The sequence below is a fragment of the Poecilia reticulata genome, chromosome 3 (genome assembly GCF_904066995.2).
Source record: "Poecilia reticulata chromosome 3, P_reticulata-male-v2, whole genome shotgun sequence".
NCBI lineage: Eukaryota > Metazoa > Chordata > Actinopteri > Cyprinodontiformes > Poeciliidae > Poecilia > Poecilia reticulata.
Window position 1 is genome coordinate 11,455,374 of NC_088832.1, and position 18,083 is coordinate 11,473,456.

Sequence of the window (18,083 nt, forward strand, 5' to 3'; positions counted from 1 at the left end):
AGGCCTGCTCGGGCTTTCCGACACAGTTGGTCCACAAGCTGCGTCTGCCATTTGGTTCATCGCTGAAAAGGAAAAAAAAAAAAAAAAAAAAAACAACAACTCTGTGTGGAGTTTGTCCTAATTTTTGCTCAGTAAGGGTCACTACTAAGAAATGGCTCAACTTCAATCTTAGCTTGAGGAAACAAAAACGACATAGTAACAAAAATAACGTGTATAAACGACATGGATTATTATAATTTAAGTAGACTCGGCATGTATTGTAACTTCCACACTTATTCACTCTGCTAACAAGTCCTATAAAATAAATGCATGCACTGACGCGCCATCCTGGGGGAGCTGCGATACCCTCTGCTGCGTCTCATGCCAGCAGCAGGTGAAACCGACCGTGTCAACCTGCAAACGAGTGGAAAACCTGTCAGAATAGATGAGGAGGGAGGAACTCCACCTGTTTGGCAAAACGTCTTATTGTTGCCCCAACAGTGGACCTGTAGGTGAATTCATTTTAAGACAGGAGCTGAAACTTATTTACAACTCTGTCTGACCGCATTAATATGGAAGACGTTTACCTGATGAAATATTATAGTAGTTATTTTAAAAAAAATTGTAGCAACAATAAATTCCGATTAATGATGTTTGAAAACCCCAAAAACTGTCTGAGTTGCCAACATTGTTGTTATTTTCTTCATTGACGGTTCAGTGAGAGCGTCAATAAATATCAGTTAATTTCACAATATGATTAAATGCGATTTATGTTGTGTAGTTTAGTTGAAAGAATCACTTTTGACTAAACTACATCTGTGTCCTGAAGAATCCCGATCTGCTTTGACTGCAGTGATATGCAGTCGCATAAAACAGACTGAAAAACATTTAAAATGCTTTATTGTCACTTGTGTTGTAATCGCAATAAATACCGCCAAATTATGTGAAACAATTTCAGGTTCACTTCGCCCGTCTCTGAACCACGCTTTTCTTTAATTACTGTATCAACGTTTCTTAAGTGCAGGGTTATAACATGCTATAATCTGCCAGGATCAAATTCTGCTGAAGCAGAGAGAAAGATTGTTTTCTCTCACTGTAACCTTCGTTTATTTGAACAGGGTTTTTTTTTTTCTTTTTTTCTCAAAAATATCAACCAGCCGAGAAAAGAAACCAGAACCTTTTTTGTTTAGGAGTATTAAGGGGGAATTTGCTTACTGGCGTGAATAAAAGACTCAGTTCATATGCATGTGATGAGGATTGTGGCCTTGTTGAATGCTACAGATTTTCCATGTGGTGCTGCAGGAGAAAGATATGTCTCTTCTTGAAACTGGCAGCAGGTTTGGGAGTTTGGGATTTCCTGTCCGTCTTCCTCTTAAATAGGGTCCAAGCAGCTCATCTTTAATAATAGCGACTTTTATAGTGCTTGTCCTCCATCTTCCTTGGGCCTGACTCAAAGTGATGCCCTCTATTCAGCCGCTAGCTCGTCCATCTGCTCCTTTAGAAATGGATTTTTACACAGTTTTCCGACTTTGCAGTCTGTGAGAACTTCACACCTTGTTTTTTTTTTAGGCTACAGGTTTACAATATAGTAACACTAAAAGATGACACAGTGTTACCATGGCTAGAATGTGTGATTTAATTCCTGAGATATTCTGTTTGTATCCATGTCTGTTGTCCATTGCCCAGGTCATGGGGAAAGTTGGGGACAACTTTCAAACATTATTAAGTTACAAACCAAAAAGCTTTGAATATCTCACAAGGTACTGCTCAATGTTTTATATGAAAATAAAAAGAGTATGGATAAATTACCAACCAACCAAACCATGACCCTAATGGCCGCAATCGACAGGCTTGGCAAGGAGAGTATTTGTCAAAGAAGCAACAGCCACGGTAAACAGTAGAGCTCAGGTGGAAGAATCTGCAGAACATTTATTACTGTAGCAATGCAATCCAAAAATCTAGCCGTTGTAAAATTGGCACAAAGAAAGTTTTTGAAGACAAAAAAAAAAAAAAACACAAGTCGCATTCGCAGTTTGCCTCAAGTCATTTAGGGGACAACGGAAACTTGCGGGAGATGCTGACAGATCAGACGAGATGAAAAGCGAATCCTTTGGCACACATGCAAAACGCACTGTGTGCTGTGGAAAACCAACACCACGCATCCATCTGAACGCCTCATTCTTACCGGAACATCACGCTTTTATTCAGCACTATGCTTTTCCTCGGCAGGTATTGTCCCTTCACTCACCATCTGCAGCCCTGTCGTATTTTTACAACGGTAAAATGTCTCCTGTTCATAACGAGAAGCATTTTCACTCACACCGTTTCCTATTACAGAAATACGCAGAACCCCCCCGCCCCCCCCAAAAGAACATTTTTGTATTTGACTCCTGTTGTAAAGATGTGAGAATAATTTGTTGAATCTGTGTGCAGAAGGAAACATTTTAAATGTAGGTTCTAGTTGCATAAATCATAACATACTATATGGGGCAGAACCCACGTAATGTCTGCCCTGTCAAACAATCGTTCTCTATAATCATGTTGAAGCAGGTGTAAAATGTCTGTTTTCTTCGTCCTCTATTGTTCTGTCTCTCTCTTTTGCATCTGCCATGTGTTTCTTTTAGCAATATCAGGTTCCTCGGTGCTGATATCCATGCCGTGCCAGGCTGGGGTTATGGTTTGCAAATACAGCAGATGCTTCCATAATGTGAAAGCTTCCTTCTGTTTTTTTTTTTTTTTCTTTGTTGCACGTCAGATCATCATTTGCAATTTTAATATCAGACAAAGGAAACATGAGTAAATCCAGTAGTTTTCAAATCATTATTATATATTAAGAAAAATCTGCCAAACCTAACTGGTCTAACGTGAAACAGTAATTGCTGTATTTTTGGATCACTTTCTTGTAGTTTTTCACTGATTCCTGATAAACCATCCAAATCGAGCAATCATATGATCTATCTAAACACATGAGGTAGGCTGAAAGCAAAACTCAAAAAGACACACCACGCCCCGATTTAAAGAAATTCCTCAAAATTCCTGACTCCTGGACAACAGAGAGAACCGTTTTCCACAAAACAGTAATGATCCTTTTCCAGGAGTGGCCAACCTACTAAAGTTACTTTAAGGCAGAAAAAATGACTCATCCAGGAAGTCACAAAAAAAATATCTGGATTACTACTGGAAGCAGTCAAGGTCAGTGGTCAAAGCCACTGCTGATTTAAAAAAAACCTGTAAGACTTTTGGGAATGTATTCAGATGACTGACAAGACAAAAATGCTACTTTGTTGAAGCCTCTTGTTATATCTGGCGCTAAACTAGCAGAAAAAATCCCAAACATTTGAGATGACATTTGTTGTGAATTGGAGCTATCTATCTATCCATCCATCCATTTTCTATACACCCTTGTCCCTCAGTGGGGTCGGGAGGGTTGCTGGTGCCTATCTCCAGCTAACGTTTCGGGCGAGAGGCGGGGTCACCCTGGACAGGTCGCCAGTCTGTCACAGGGCAACACAGAGACACACAGGACACACAACCATGCACACACACTCACACCTAGGGGCAATTTGGAGAGGCCAATTAACCTGACAGTCATGTTTTTGGACTGTGGGAGGAAACCGGAGTACCCGGAGAAAACCCACGCATGCATAGGGAGAACATGCAAACTCCATGCAGAAAGACCGGGGCCGGGAATCAAACCAGGAACCTTCTTGCTGCAAGGCAACAGCTCTACCAACTGCACCACTGTGCAGCCCTGGAGCTATCTAAGTAAACTGAATTAAATTGAATTGAGACATGGTGGTGTTGTAATGGTCTCGGACTGTTCTGCTGTTTCAGGATCCTCTCTTTTCTTGATGTGATAAGGAGTTTTGATCTTAAGCAGAAAGTCTTGTCCTACCATCACTTTGTGAAACACACTCAGGTTATGCAGCAAGTCAGTCGCCCATAGTAAAACAGCAAGTGTATATATAAGAATCAACAGTGAAGGTTTAGGGATGTTCTAGTCAAAGTCTAAATTGGATCGAGCTTTTGTATTATAACGTCAAGTCATGCTGAAGCAAAATGATTCAAAACTGAAAAAAAAAATATAGAAACAGCTTCTTCCTCATATAGTACCAGGTTAGCTTGGATTGCGTTTTCTCCTTAACAAATGTAATCACAGTTTGAAAAGTGAGGAGGCAGATGCTTTTTTCTCTCCACTGACTGAACCCTGTATGGTGAACAAGGCCGAGGTAGTGAGGCCTTCAGTCCTGGTTTTATTATTCTGAACGCCTTGACTAATTTTCGAGAAACGGCCCACAGTGATCAACATCTAAGTAGCATTTCAAAGGGTGTTGTTTCAGGTTCTTATCTTGTTTATGGAAGCAAAATGATCACCATGCTGCTTCCTTATGACCTCAGCATTTATGAAGAGCAATTTTGTTTGGTTCTTGCACACATTAGCACTGACGCGGCAATCAGATTAGCGGCAGGTGAGAATCCAAAGTCGAAGATGAGATCATGATAGCAGAAACTCAGTGTTATTTTCTTTTAAATTATTCTGATTACATATTAAATTAGCTGATGTCTGATAAATGTGAAATATTCTGCAGTGTTCTGTGTGTCGCTTCCATACCCTGATCTCTATTTCTTTTCCAGTAGAGGGGGAAAATATGTGTTGCTGCTGCAGGAGAACTGAAAGCTTTGTTGTGACTTTTCATAGGTGCAGGCAAGATTACCTCTCAACAAAGTCTTTGTCCAAGCAACAGGATACCTGGTCTATGGCTAAGCTGAAGTCCAAGCAGGGGGGCAGAAGGGGGGTGGAGATAAATCTGGGAAATGGATAGCTTCAGGTCGGGTCATCGAGAACAACCTGTGATGCCGCATAAACGACGAGAATCATGGCCTCAGGCTGGGAGACCATTGTCACATCAGTGTCCCACAATGGAAGCGTCACCTGGCAAAGTTTGTTTGTGTTCACCTTTCTCTTCACCACAACCACAACTATTTGTTAGAGTCCCAAGTGTGGCCGAGACAGAGCAGGGATTTGTGGTTAAGGTGACAATAGGTTGGGACGCAAACCGCGGATACTCTGGATGTGTCTGGGTCAAAGTTTGGTTTAATTATCATATAGCTAGCATGATGGTCTGGAGTTGAAGATTTGACGTTTTGTTTCAATTGTCCGATATTGTACCATTAGCTTAAGAATGCAACAATATTTCAGTAACATGCAGTTATAAAAGAAAGAGTTTAATCGTTGCTCACAGCTGTGTGTAGTTCAACCCAACCATAAAATCTACAAAGCGATAAAAATGGTTCATTTTATAATGTCAGAAATGTTTCTATTATTAGAAAAATAATACCAATCACATGACGATTGATAATTTAAATTTGACAAAAAGTAATGCATCTGTGGAATTGAGATGAAGGTTCGATTTAAGTCATGATGGGTTAGCCTGCACTTTACTGCTCACCATACCTGTAAGCCACTTTGCATATCACCTGTGCTTTTAAAAAACTAAATAAGATTAGTGACTGTCGATCCTTTAGTTTTCACACCATAAAGCTCAAAACTTCCAACATTTTGTCTTGTAAATTATAGAAACTGGAACTGCACTGAGAACAGAAAAGAAACTGCAAGAGGAACCGCTGGAACTTAGAAACTTAGTAATGGAGCTTTAACCCATAAGGAAATTATGACCAGAATCTTTGGTGGTTTAGAAACCTGATTCATCCGGGACAAAAAACTTGTACGCTTTGAGACAACCGCCCCTTGTGTAGTGCATGAATGTGCATCCATTTGGGCAGAACTCTTCCATGAAAGCAAAGGGGAATTATGGGCGAGTAACCACGTAGAACCAGAACCACGTGTGGTCTGTAAGTATGATACATAACACAAGACTATTTTGACTTTTAAAATAAAAGGAAAATGTCTAAACCTGTTCTGTAGGAAAGTATCCCATCTCCAGCTCTTTCTCTGGCACAAGCAACACAAACCAGGCAAGCTGCGGTTCCTTGCCGCGTCCTGCCGTTTCCAGAGCTAACCGGGTCCTGGCTCTACCTGCGTTTTGTCTTGTAGATATGCGTGTGGATTCAGTTGTTTTTGTAAGCCGAAGAAAAGTGGTGAAAGGCTCACGGCTTCTTTAACATACTACCTACAAGGACAAAGCAGCTGTCAGGAGGAGGAGGATAAACACTGAATGTTTTCACAACCTGGGAACCCCAAAAGTTGTTATGTTGGTACTTTAACTTTCAAAGAGGGTGACTTATTAGAAAGGGGCTCTGACTAGGCTTGAACACACACGGCGCGGACACCGATATAGCACCGGCACATTTTTCTCCTGCTCCCGATCCTCTTCGTAAATAAATCTAATTTACAGCTGCTGAGAACAAGAGGTCTTCTGAGTTCAGGCACAGCCAGCTCAACTAAATCAACTTTAACGGCAACAGCTCCCGCAGCAGGCCGGTCATCGAGGAACGGTTTGGATACCAGATCAACGGCAGAGGAGCAACAGAGAAAAAGAAGTGAGAGAGAAAGAAAGAGACGGCTTGAATTGGGGGCGGGGGAGGAAGTTGGGAGGGATAGATAGACGTCCTTCACTTGCGTGCACAAAGGTTCACACACAATCTCACTCTTATCGACAGCCCGAGGGTGTCAGCAAGAGTCGGCGAGGTCTCCTGCACAGAAATAGTCGCCATGGCTCTCTGTGTTTCTTGATTACTGCTTCAGATCTCAGCAGGTGAAGGACAATATTGTTCAGGCGCTGGATGAGAACTGTAGCTTCAAACCCACAGCTGCACCTCGCATTTGCATTTGGTTCTTTGCTCGTGAACTCGTGGATCTCCAGGCTTTTGTGTTGAAATCCCCTGGGAGAATATATGTTGTTTCATTATTCATACTTTTAAAACTTGTCCTAAGGGACATTTACTCACTGATCAGCTTCGGCTATGATTGCATGTGTGTGTGTGTGTGTGTGTGTGTGTGTGTGTGTGTGTGTGTGTGTGTGTGTGTGTGTGTGTGTGTGTGTGTGTGTGTGTGTGTGTGTGTGTGTGTGTGTTTTACATTAAACAAGCCAGCCTTTCTGGGCATCCATGTGAAGTGATCTGTAACTGTGGTAACTGCAGGCTATGATGGGACATTTTCCCTGTGAGTGACTTGGCCAACTTGTCATTCCCTCCGGCTTTCTTGCCCTTCAAGTCGGGTTGCATGTGTGTGAGCGTGCTTGTGTGTGTGTGTGTGTGTGTGGGGGGTATCATGGCTCACTTTAAGTGTGTGTGCGTCTGTGGAGGGTGAAGAAATGGGTCTGTCAGAAGTGAATGATCAGATTAATCAGGTGGAACGGCGCAGACAGCAGGATTAAGATATGGTGGAGAGAGAAAGTCCAAACACAAGCAGGAAAGACACATTCATCTGTGTTTGGAAAAAAGAGAACTGTAGACCCTCTGGTTTTGCCGTTCGATAATAAGTCCTTTTTTTCATTTCCTACTGCAATTAAAACATGCTGAAAAACCAGCAACTGGGTTTGTAGTGAAACATCTATATTACTATTTAACCCCTTAATTGTCACCCCGAAAACACCAAGATGTTATCCAATGGGTCTCTGAGGACACCGGTGTCATCGTGACAGTTTAGGGGTTCAACAAGGAAGCCCTTTTCTAGCAAAACTTGTGCTAGAAAAGGAGGAAAAATAACTTATTTGCCATTTTATTTTGTTTACATCACAGGTCATATTTCTTGAATTGGGAAGTGTTTTTCCAATTCAACCGGGGAAAAGCTTTGACTTTCTGGAGAGCATTTAGCTTCGTTCTAATTCAAACCTAACATTTTCAAAACCATAACCAAGGACATAGTCCTAAAAAAAGAAAACAAAATGCAATTCCACTCACATTTGCTACAACGAGGGGGGAGAAAAGCTGAAGCTTTACTAAAAACTATGAACTCAACAGATCCACTGAAACGGCATGACGTCTGCAATTTTATAACTGAAAATCCAAAGGGTCAGTCATGTTGGCTATGGAGGTGGCAGGTCCAGTTTATTATTAATAGTTTATGCGCTGTTGGATAACACATGAGAACTAGAGTTACACAATATAATGACTAGCAGTCTGGAATATTTGATGATGGAAAAACAATAACCACGATTATTGCTTTGAGACATGAACACTTACTGATACTTTCTTGTTATAACTTCCCCTAAGTTACAACAAGAATATATATATATATATATATATATATATATATATATATATATATATATATATATATATATATATATATATATGTCACACACTTGAGCACAGATTTAGAAAATCCTGTTTTCACGAAGATAGAAAGTAAATGTACTGCAGTAAGGTCAGGTTCAAAAACAAAACGTTGCACCATCTGGCCTTAACAGCATTAACTGTGAAGCAGAATGAATTTACAGCAGTAAAGCCTAGCATGTTGTTTACCATTACAGTCAACCTGTTTAACATAAATGAACTTTGCTAGCTTAAAAGGATAGATCGTCAGGCGTGGTGAGATAACAGCCTGTGTTTATCTCCCACCTCCATTTAGTCTTCCTATTGCTGATGAATGTACACCATCGTACATCTATTGATGCTTCTTTGTTTTTTTAATTTAATGCACTGGATTAAAAACATTCATCAATATTAATGACCAGCCTATTTTTGAGATAATGCTCACATTCATTACCATCCATTAATGTTTGTTTACCTAATTTGATTGGACTATAACCTTCACACATGCATATAATGCACTGCTGCTCAGCTTGCCTGGATGTGAGTAACCCTGATGGAGTGGAAGCTAATTGAAGGGGAAGTTGAATATATTCTTGTCGATGTCGCTTCATTTTTCAGTCGGCGGGATACTATCATTTGAGTTAACCTTAATCAGATTTCACATACCGTTGTATTCATCTCGCTACACTTCCAGTCGGACCTGCTCAGAGTTCCTAAAATGTGCAAATTGATTTTTTTTATTTATTTTTTTTTATTTTTTGGTTTTCACCAGAAATTATTTTGTTTGTTTTTTTTTTTCGGCTCTTATTTTAATCTTTTCCAACCTGCTCATCCTTCTCCATCTACTCCTTCCTCTTAGGTTGTCGCTCTGAAGCTGCTCTAATTAAATACAAGGTCTGCGGCGGCGCGGGGTCTTCCAGCCGAGCCGAGGAGAAAGACTCTAATTCCAGCTCTCAGGATGAAACTGTGACACACAATGGCCCTGCCATCCTCTCTGCCCTCCCATAGATTCCCAACTGAAAGTCCTCTCCTCAGGCAGCTTTTTAATAGGCCTCTCTTTCCTTTGCACTAGTTTATATACACACATTCATAGCCTGCACACACGCACCTGTGCAGAAGCGCACGTGTGCAGTGCGCGGCATGCGTGCACACAAGCCTGTGACCCCCTGCGAGTGTCTGTCACTTGTGCTGCAGCTCACACCGCTTTGGGCTTTTTGAAGTGTTCTTAAGGCCAGACGACAGCCTTTTTACTTCCCACATCGTGCGGAGGCACAAACGCCAAGCCAGATTCGGTACTCCACTTGCCAGCATTGTAAAAGCAGCACTCAAGGGCATGCGGTCGGGGCCTAAAGGCTTTGGCCGTTTTCCCTGTATTATGTAGTTTTTAAAAAGCACTCAAAGCATGAAGATTTAACATGAAACGTATTTGAAAAGCAGGTATTTGGAACTAAAAGGAGTTTCCTGGTGAGGGCATTAGGTTAAAAAAAAAAATTGCTGTTCTTCCTAATGGACTCTATTTATTGCAACACAGCGTGCAAGTTTTGCTCTTGGTTAACATTTAGTTGTCAACATTGCTGCTTTTTCCAGGTTCAGAAGTCACTATATTTGAACACAAAGCTTTCGTTGCTCGAAATCAGATGGTGTCATGACAACGAAATGTAGCAGTGGATGTCTTTGTCAAAAAAAAATGTTTTAGCCAGGTTGTTTAAAGGGCTAGATTAGGTTTCATTAAATTAGGTTCTGAGAAGTTATCATCAGTAATAGTTCCCTTTTATACAGTTTCACACCAGAGTTTTGTTACATTTGGTCCACGATCCTCTGTGGCCTATTTGAATCTGCGGGTTGCATATCAGTCAGATCAGCTACACACTTGCAGTCCGTTGCCTGCATGCGCTTCTGGTGTGTTTTTGTTCATCATATCACAGGTACAGAACTGATCATGAACATGGGGCAACAGTGGTCCTGTAATCAGAGGGTTGCTGATTCGAATCCCAACTGCTTCTGTATCAGTTGTTGTGTCCTTGTCCAGACACTTCATCTGCCTTGTCTGTTGGTGGTCAGAGGATCCGGTGTCACTGGTGCATGTAGTGGGAATTACTTTGGGGTCCTCTGGACTTAATAAAGCGCTATACAAGTACAGACCATTTGCAAAGTCACCAAGACACTTACACTCCTCAGCTTGGGGCAGAAAGTGACCCCAAACCCAGAAAGAACGATGGCCTCAATGACACAGCGTGGTCATGCCGAAGTTGTTGCCCAGTCGATGCCCGGTCATGTGGTTGCAGGACATTCGTTTTCACACAAACCCTTCCAGGTCCTCAAGTCACATTTCTGTGAAACCCCTCTCACTGCATTATATCTCATGGTGTTTTAACAACAGTAAACACAGGAACCATGGCAGAGTCGAATGACTTTTACGAGTTCCCTGGTTTCGAGGAGGAAATAATGATTGATGAGCTGAAAAATCTCATTTTATTTCCCATGAAGCCAAAAAAAAAAATTTTATTAGTGGGACGTTCCCGCTTTGTGGGACCAAATCCAAGCAGGGAGAATTCAGTGTTTCGGTCCAACAGATGCCAGAGATTTAATCTTCTTTCGGATGATCACTGCCCGTTTTGACAACATTGCTGTCCGAGCCACTTTACCAACAGTGTCCAATCTGACCAAAAGTTTCGCATGAAGAAGGGGGCAATAAGTTTGGCAGGGTGGTTGTGAAAAGAAAGGTTTGGGTGACAAGAGGCTAAGAACAAAATTTGGTGATTTTTGTTATGCAACTGCAACAATGAGAGCCGATTTCGGCCCGACCATGCAACGTCCTTTGGACTTAGACGAGTTCCAGAGTCACTGACCTGCATGCTGGAGGTCATGACCTAAGGAAGCCATTAAAACTATATCATGTTATGATACAGTTCTGATCCTAATTTTCCCAAACCAAACTGCATTGTATGTGATTTTTTGAAGCGTGCTCCGTAGTAAAGTTTGATTGATTGCCATATTTTGAAAGGAAAACACACAAATGAATGTATTTCATTGAATGCATTGCTTTTATCTCCTTATTTGGAATATGTTTTGTCATGACTTCAGACAAGAAGGAGATGCTGTGGAAAGAAGCAAGATAAGGATTTTTCTGCCTGAACTGCAGACATCAGAATGGCTGGAAGCTTCTTTTAGATTATGTGTGGGTATGTGCTGGTGGGGATGGGGGTGGCGTTAAGCTCTATCCTGTGCACCCAGGGTTTTTGGATCTGTGTCGATGTGTTTTTGCCCTGAATGATAATGCTGCCTGTTGGAAAGACTAGGGCTTGTTGTGCAACATCTTGGCGCTCAGCTCTTCCCTCCTTTTCGTGCCATCCTCTCTCCCCTCCTTCGCTCTCTGTCCCTGCTTCTCTTTCTCCTTCCAGCTACCCTTCCCTCACTCTTTTTTTTTTTTTTGCGCTGTCTGAGGCCGTAGATGTGCCTTAGCAGCACAAAGAGACAGTGTTCAGAGAGGGTGGGAATAGCGAGAGGGAACTCATCTGCTCAGTGTGGCGCCCATTACGTATTGATCTGGACTTCTGGGCAGGGCGGCGAGGGCAAGTTTATGTTGGTAGCTAAGTAGATAAAAGACGAAAACCGCAGGAGGATGTCGGATGTGCATTTGCCTCAGTGTGCTGCTATCATTTTGTCTCAGTGATGTGCGAGGTTGTTTGCCGGACGACTGCTGAGTTGATGTTGAAGTTTTGGATGCAGCCTGTAAAATCTGCCTGCTGGTGCATGTGGCCGTCTATGAGGCTTTTGATCTGGTGGGGGAATTAATTTGCTCCAGCGCTAATGCAGAAAGGAGCAAATTCCATGTTACTAGATCAAGGCTATGTTCACTTAAGCATGATAACAAAGGGAGAGGGAAGCATTTACAAGTGCACCACTTTATCTGATCCATGGGACATAATTAGATCTTTTGTATATTCCTCACTCATTAGTAAATAGGTTTTTTTTTACTTGTACAGTTACATACAAAAAAAGGTTGTTTTTTTTAGGTGAAGAATTGTTGCTTTGGCTAAAAAAATTTGCTGTAAGCCGTTTATCTTTATTAAGGCGTGCTGCTCACTCAGCCAATTTATTTGACTGAAGGCGGTGTCACATTAAAAGCTCTTTATGAGTGTTTTCGTGCTTTCCCATGCGCAGGTCTTTACAGGTGATGACTGTCCGTTGCCTAGCTGCGTGAATCTCCTCGTTATCCCTCAAGGCAGGGCGTGTCTGTTGGTGCGTCTTTTGGATGTGTGTCTGGGAATATGCAATTTCCCAATGACAAAGTCCCATAATGGTAGGGTAGGTTGTAGTCATAAAGCAATCGGGATAATCTACTGGTTTACCAGCAAAGCTCTCAGAACACCCACACTGTAAATGGTCTGAGAGGGTTTCACTCGAGGGTTGAGAAAGACCTAAAAAAAAATAAATACAAATAAATAAAGGAAGAGAGGGTTTTATATCTCGATCAAAGCAGATTAATGGCTGCGGTGTTATCTTCTAGATACTGTGTTGTGATAATCCTAAATCAGGTGGACACATGATATCTCTCACCACAAGCGTCGGACTCTGCGAGGCGTTTCAGAGTCCCAGCCAGTGAGTGTGAGCTTGATAGGCTTGCTGCAACTTGCTCTGCTCGCCCAGCTCTTCTCCAAAGCCTACACTTTCATCACACACAAACACCTTCACACATCTTGGTGAGCAGATTAAATCTGACAGATAAGCACCTTTCCTTGCAGGTGCTGGAGCAGGTTCTGCGAATCTTAAAAGAAGCACATTGGACAGATATTAATCTCGCTCTGCCCCCTCTGCGCTTTGCATCGCTCCCTCGCTTTGTCTGTTCATTCTTTTTGTTCGGGCCGGTATACATCATTGGTTAATATGTTGCAGCAGAACGTTAAATGATTTAAATCCTGACCAAATAACATTGTCGGTATGAGTTTCCCCATCTTGTTGGCTGAACGCTAGACTAGCAAAGATGCACCGATTTGGGTGTTCCTAGCCAATACTTGTTTCTGCTGATTTGCTTTTTCAACAGTTCACTCTGTCTTCTAAGGACAAAAACCAAAACATATGTGGCAGGTTTCAGAGCTATGAGTTTTGAATCCAACAAGGATGAAAGAATCACAAAACCATCCTCATTTATGTATGAAAGTGCATTTCCCAATCCTTAATCTGATTTTTTATTTTTTTTTTTCAAAAAAGAGTGAATCAAAAGAAACGTTTTTTTTTGTTACCTTCACAAACCAAAACTAAATTCTTATGATGCTGGTTACCATTAGAGATACAAATGGTTTCATCAGTAATTTTTTCTTTCTTTTTTTTTTTTGAGTTGATCATCAGTCTGATACATTCAGGGAAAAACTGATTAAATCTACTCTCATGTGAATTGACTGGTGCATCTGTAGTTTTTCCAGTCATGTTTCCTGCAGGGTGCTGTGTGCTTCTACGCCTCACGTGTGTGAGATTTCTTCTCGCTCAGGTGAAAGCAGGGAAATTTAAGCTCCTTTAAGTTGATGCGTAATGAGGAGGTGGCGGGGGGAGGGAGCGGTGGAGGTCGCGTCTGTGTTTATTGCGAAACAATGGAGAAAAGCTAGCGTCTCACTTGCTTATTTGAATGCCCCTATAGTTTAGAGAAATGGGAGTCGTTTGGACAGCGGGATCAGGCTGGGCTGACAGCAGAGGAGGGGCTTAGAAACTGTCATGCAATTGAAATGACATTTGTTTTAAAAAGGGCAAAACCTGATTTGAAATCCGACTTTAACTCTTCCATCCCGTTAGCTTGATTCTCCAATGAGAATTTCTGAAAACTGTTTCTAGAAAGTTGTCTGCCACAGATAAAACACTTACTGCTAATGACGGCTCAATAGAACTCCGCAAAGAAACCTCTGCTGCATTGTCATAAAATGTTACCATCTATTTAAGCAACGTTGAACATTGTCTTTTCCAATTACTGATATTAAAATCAAAACAACCTCAATGGGAGATTTATGTGTCCCAGTTTTCTCTGCCTCGCTGTTTTTATCTCTTGTGTCAAAGGAACTGATTGCAGCCGCTCATTTACAGGGAAGTAAGAAATGTGAACGTCAGCAGCGCTATTTTCTCTTATTAGTTTGCTTTGTTTATAGTTTATCAACCATTCCATTGCCTGAGTTAACTCATAAAAGCCCAGGTGGTGCAGTTTCTTTTCTCTCCGCGCTTCCAGTCCCTGCATTTCAACAATCTCCCGTCTTCTCACCGCCGCAGCCTTTAAAGTCACTTTTGAAAGCAATGACTGCCATTAACCAACTGTCAGCGTAAGGTGGATTAGATTGTGATGGGGTATTTTTTATTTATTTTTTCCCCATGGCTGTGGATGCTGTACTGCAGAAATGTCAAAGCTTTCTTCAATCCAGCTTAAAGGACTTTTGGCTTCTCCTTCCCTGTCATTTAGTTCTACTTTCAAATAACCCATTTCCTGAACACTCGGATTTTAATGCATCTGAAAGAACGAGCGCTCTTGTTTAAGCTCACATCTCTTTTACTGTCACTGCGGCATATAAAAGTAATTGTGGGTTTTCTCCTCTGGGCTTCTGAGGGAAAAGGACAGGAAGAGGAGCAAATAGTCTGGATGACTTTTAGTGTAATCATCATCCTTTTCTCTTGAAGAGATGTGGTGGATAGAGCCGTAAAGCAGAGACGTGGCGCTGACTGTTTCCCTTGAATGCGCTTTTTGTGGCTTGCGGGCCTTTATTCTTCTATTTTCGTGTTTCGTGTTTGCAAGAGAGGCAGATCTTAATCTAAACCTTTTAATGTAGACAGCCACTTTCATCTGGCTCCATTTAAACGAGTGACCTTGCTGTGTTCCACTTATATTTAATGAAGGGATGTGCTTTTATTTATTTATTTTTACATTGCATCTGCTCTGATGTCCTTTGGGAGACGGAAAGTACGCACTCGTCCGCGCAGAAACGTCCGCATGACAACACGGCACACATGCTATTTGTCCGGGAACGGTCGTTGCTGGTAATGAGACTAAGTGTGGCGAGGCGGACAGACAAATGAATGAAACGGCTACAGAATCACTGGCTCTGTTTGATTTGCCTCCACTAATTCAAATAGACCATCTGATAAATTGAGAGGATGGGGATGTACATCAGAATAGCAAGAGGCGTCTCTTTGTTGTTCCCCATTCACAAGCAAATCACACCCCAACCCCCGCGAGAACACCCAGAGGGGAGAATGTTTCCTTATGCATGTGCTCGTCTCTGTGTGTGTGTGTGTGGGGGGGGGGGTGTGCGTGCGTGCGTGTGTGTGTGTGTGTGCGTGTGAGAGAGAGAAAGAATGAGCCCGGTTGCTAAGAGGTGCGAGTTTTCAGGAGGTCCTGTTGAAAGCAAATGAAGGAGTACTTGTGTCAACATTCTGACGGCAATGATGAGCCACAAAGGCCCCTGGCCAAGCAGCCGAATGGCTCCAACACCAGCCTGTAAGAAAGCAGGGGGTGCTCTGCTCTCTCACGGCGCCCTTACATTCACCGCGTCCTACATCATTGGCTCATTATCGATCTCACAGGCCGCTCTGCCTTTCCTGTTCTCTTTGAATAGGCTTGCAAATTTTATAAGAGAAATGGGGGGAAAAAAAAGTTTCAAACGTTAGAATCTCAAATGCTTGTACTGTAAAAGAGTAAATGCTGAGTTAGTCTGCATGCTACTTTTGAAAATGGCTTGACTTTGAGGTCGCTTCCTGTGAAGACGCTGTGAATACCTCGCCGTGCCTTCCCTCTCAGCATGCAGAAAAAATATTGGGATGCTCCTCAGGAACGTCGGCAAAATTTTAACAGCAAACTTAATCATCTGCCATAAGCTTTTCATAATTTTTTTAAAAGGATTTGGCAACTACAAGAAGTAACGTATTCTTCCACTGTTTCCAAGTATCTGAAGAAGATCGTCTGGGTCAGAATTTACCCAAGATATTGATCCTGTTAAGGTGCATTTTGATTGTGCAACTTGTTCCATCTTACTGTTGTTTCTTTCTCGCAGTTTCTGTTTATCAAAATTCTTACATAAAGTGGGTCACTCCTCCCATAGCAGGAATCTTTGACAGTGTTTTGCTTAGTACCTGAATGTGAAAGAGGTAGAGGTTCCTGTCACAAGAATAAAACAATAACCAATAATTCTGCCAGCAATAACATTTTATGACCTATATAAAGTCACAAAGTCCACATGAAGGTGAACTATGACAAACATCATGCAGATTTTTGCTGATGCGGACTGCGTATTATTTTTGTTTTTACGAAGAAGGAAACAAGACGGTTCTGGTTAACATGGATTTGCAGAGATATTACTCAATTTTTACCACGTGAAGCTGAATTATGATGACTGCAAGGTCAAAAGAAATTTAAGACATTCACAGAGTTACCTAGATAACGTTTTTCATAGAAGCTGTTTTAACTTTGGAAGAGTTTAACTTCTTCCAAATTGCATGTTTTTTTTGTCAACTTCAGCTGCATAGGTCTTAAATAACTGGCTGCTGGTGTCAGTTGTCTGTGGAGACCCAGAGAAAAAAAGTCATATAAAACAAAAAAAACCTGTCGTAAATCTGGTTTCAGTCAATCAAAACTTTATTAACAGGTTCAGTTCAATGATTACACATATTGAAGAGAAACGAACTAAAAAGAAAACAGGTTGTTAGCAGGTGTTGATATTAAAGCAGACCAGGCACGCTGCATATGCACAAACATTTAGTGACATGTCCAGCTTAATTTATTACAAATGTGATAAGGTAGCATGTTCCTTCTGTTTATGAAGGGATTCTTGTTTGGGTTCAGAGCGTAATTGCTGTAAAGAATTCAGAAGCCAGGCGGTAACTCAAGAATCAGGTTGTTGTAATTCCGACTGGCATTTTTATTCATCTGCCCTCCACAATTAAAACCTTTGCACAGACTATACAGTCACTCTGTATCAGTTTCACAGTCAATTGCTGTGAAATTATTATTATCGGTTATAATTTAATTGCTGAAAATCATGTCGTTCCATTTTTTTTTCCTTCATCCTCGTTATGCTCTGCATCAACAATAATGAGGAAGACAGAGGAACAAAAGTCTTAGCATCTATTAGTTTACATAAATGACGATGGCACTAAAAGTCCAGACAACAAATATTTCAAGAGAGGATTTAAGGGAGAGTTTAAGGTTAATTAATTTCTGGCAGAAATTTCCGGGAAGCAAACTGGAAATCTACCTTTAGGTTTAGTCTTAATCACCACAACATAAAGTAGTCTCTTGTTTTAAAATAAAAAATGTTCTTAAGTACGAGGTGTTTTAAATATTTCAGGTTTTCTATAAGTACACCATGTTTCAACAATAGATTTGTTCACTTCTGAGTGGTGAAGCTTACTGCTCCACTCTGAAGGAAAATACGAATGATACTCCTGTGCAATTTATCTTCTACACCACATTTGCATCCACTCGTCAGAAAAAGTCTTTTCTTTTTGACTAATATTCATAGCAGTTATCTTGGATAGGGCTTTAAGTTTTGTGTGATTTTTAAGGTGTACACAGATTATGATTCTTTCTTTGACACAAAAGTAAACATAGTTATAAAATCTGTGTGAGTGTTGGAGGGTCGTGAGAAATGAGACTTCATTCAGTGTCTTCTCAGTACGGCAGAACTTTACTCCTGTGTCTCAGATCACTTATGATCTGATGATTGAATCGATGCAGATATCTGTGTTCTAAATGTCTGTGTGTATACAAATATATAAATATATTCTTAGATAAGTAAGTTAACGAGGACAGTTGGATAATTTAATTCACTCAGTGTGGATGCATGGAAAATTAATCATCATTCACTCATCTTGCTCTTTTTTTTTTATAGCTGTTCGGATCTGTAAAATCATGTCTG